Source organism: Euphorbia lathyris, chromosome 4 (assembly GCF_963576675.1).
Source record: "Euphorbia lathyris chromosome 4, ddEupLath1.1, whole genome shotgun sequence".
In the NCBI taxonomy this organism is placed as follows: Eukaryota; Viridiplantae; Streptophyta; class Magnoliopsida; order Malpighiales; family Euphorbiaceae; genus Euphorbia; species Euphorbia lathyris.
In genome coordinates, this window is record NC_088913.1 from 76,263,563 (window position 1) to 76,266,745 (window position 3,183).

Below are 3,183 nucleotides of genomic sequence, written 5' to 3' on the forward strand. Positions count from 1 at the left end.
AATCTGAGTCTTTCTATACTTTTGCAAATTCAAAACTTATTCGCCCTTCTGTGGTAAGATGTCGAACGTCCATCTCTGGGACGAAAAATTCTTTTTCGTCAAGGTGAAAGAGGGCGAACCCTTGGGATTCCCGTCGGTCTGGAATGCTAAACCCCTGCATATGGCTGGAGATCTACGTATAATGATTGATAGCGATGAGAAGGTGGCGGATCTCATGAAAAGTATCAGGTCAGATGCTTGGACGTACGCTGATGCTTTGGAATTCATGATGAATGACATTCCTTTGATCCGCCGCGAAGAGGGTGGAATTACTTATGTGAAGTTTACCCAACTAGATAAAGGTAATTTTGTTTCTTCCTTGAACTTTGATTATTTCGTTGTTCCCCTATCAGGGGTTTGTCTGAGGCAAGTCGCGCCCTTGTAGAGATGCGTAGAAAACAGAAGGAGCTAGAGGCCCAAAAAGATACACAGGTGGCGAATCCCCCTAAAACCCCTAGAAAGCGTCATGCTGAAGGCGTTGCGGATCCCCCCTACAGAAGAAGAAGAGATCCACTGCTTCTGGTGGAGGAAAGTTAATGGCGGATGCCATGAGAGCTGAGAAGCCAGCAACGGAACTGGAGTAGGTATGTTTGTTTTACCGTCTTTCCTTTTCTTACCATGGATCTTAATTTTGTCTTTTTAATTCTTGCACAGGTGTTTAAGCCCGACTTGGGAGGGTATTGGCTCGCCAAATATGGTGATAAAGGGTCTTTGAGGAACGAGTCCGTTATCAACGATCTTGACGAGGCCCTCAGTCAACTTGGCGAAGTACAGGAGAATCAGAACAAGTTCTCCGGATCTGCCCATGCCAAAATGGGAAAGAGGGATCTCCTTTTGGTAAGCTTTCTTTATCTTACATTTTTGGATGAAAAAGTGATCTCTAGGAAGAGACTTGTTTCTTACATCATCTTTTGTTTTGACAGGCGTATACGCACATGCGTGCTATGGAGGCGGATCTCCTCCAGGGGGTAGCGGATAAGGCAACCATAAAGAGGTTGGAGAAAGAGATTTTCGTCGCCAATGCAAATGCTGCTTCCGCCATTGCCCTTAATGAGAGTAAGGATGCAGAGATCCGCAGCCTGGAGGAGAAGATGGAGGAGCTCGAGGAGGATGCTAAGGATCACAAGGATGCTTTGTTGGATGCAGAGATCCTAGTGGGAGAACGTGCGTACTACTATGGCAAACGGATCATAGCATACGTTAAGCTTTCCTATCCCGAAATTGATTTTGTGGACCCCGAGTACGTGGTTCCCGAGGTTGAGGATTGCTTTAAGTATCGCAAGATTCCGTGTAACGACCCGGTCCGGAGTGGGTGGCACCGGGGTAAGAAGGCCTGAGCAAGGAGCGGCCCTAAGGGATGGCGATGGGGATAGGAATGAACTGAATCCCACATCGGAAATGGAGAGAGAGTGGCTGGGGCTTATTAGTGAGATGAGAATCCAATACATGCAGACGCGTTTTAAAGCCATGAGGCCCAAGGTGTTGGAATTGGTCCAGAGCGGAGGATGTGATCCCCCCAGCGGGCGCATCTTTAGAGAAGGATGCCAAGGAGGATGCTCATATAAATGTTTAGTTTGTAAATGTAACTTGAGTACAATTTATTTTTAACCCTTTTTGCAACCATTATCTTTACTTTACGCTTTATATCTTTCAGCAAGTAAATTTATAGGTTTTAGGATTTGTTCTGTTGGTTCGAGGTAGGTGGCCAGCCATACCCCGGAGTGTGAGCCTTTGTGAAGGCTTGAAGCTTTTATTCCTTTAGAGGAAGTTAAGCTGCCTTAGGTGATCGATTTTCGTCCTATCTTTGAGGTGAATTGATCCGCCACTAGGACTTTGAACTCTTCTTTGGAAAGAGTGTGTGAGAGTGTAAAGATCTCACGTTTGAGAAATGTTTTAACTCTATCTCGGATGGGGATCAATTGTTTCCTATCTTTGAGGTGAATTGATCCGCCGTTGAGATTGTTCTCCTATCTTTGAGGAGAAAGTAGTTATGCCATGATAGCATTATTCTACTTGTGGGAATGCGTTTGTTGCCTCCCCCTTTTTTGAATCTGAAATATTTATATTACTGCAAGAAAAGTACTCAAAGAAATAATTTGCAAGATGAACATTGCTTTTTATTAAATGGCGATGCGCCTTATTACAACGAATTAGTCTTATGTGTGAGCCTCGTTAAAACCTTTAATAAGAAAAACCACATGGGATAAAACCTTACTAAAGGAAAAAGAGTACTCAAGACCTTAGTTACATTTTACTTTCTGGCGAAGTATTTGCGGAGGTTCTGAATATTCCACGTCCATGGCAGAGTGTTCCCCTCCATATCTTGGATTTTGAAAGTCGCAGGCCCAATTTTGGTGACTACTTTGTATGGCCCCGTCCAGGTGATTCCCAATTTTCCTTTGCCTTCCAAGGATTGAATTTTGTCCGCCTTTCGGAGCACTAGGTCCCCTGGGTTCAGATCCACGAGCTTGGCATGTTTGTCGTGATAGGCTGCAATCCTCTGTTTGTAGGCGGCCATTCGTACGTACGCCTTCTCCCTTTTTGTTTCCAATTGGTCAAGATTTTCCCTCAACCTCTGGTCATTCCTGTCTTCGCAGTAGAATAAAACTCTGTCACTAGGGACCTGGATCTCAATGGGGATCACAGCTTCTACGCCATAGGTAAGGGCGAACAGTGATTCGCCAATTGTAGTTCGAGGAGTGGTTCTGTATGCCCATAAGACATTTATGAGGTGATCCGCCCACTTTTTGTTATGCTCACCCAGTCTCTTTTTTATGACCTTGCCAATCATTCGATTTGTTACCTCGGTCATCCCATTGGATTGGGGGTAGTAAACAGAGGTGAACCTGTTTTGAATGCCTTGGCTTTCGCAGAATGTTCTGAACTCTCCGTAATTGAACTGCGTCCCGTTGTTGGTAATAATCATGTGGGGAACTCCGAATCTTCCGACTATGTTGTCTCTGACAAACTCGACCATTCGCTCTGCACTTATGGAAGAGACTGCTTCGGCCTCAACCGACTTCGTAAAGTGGTCCACAGATACTACAACATATTTCCTTTGTCTCTTGGTAGGAGGAAATGGGCCAACAATGTCAATCCCCCGGATGGCAAAGGGTCGTCCTTCAACAATGGGCTTTTGTAGGT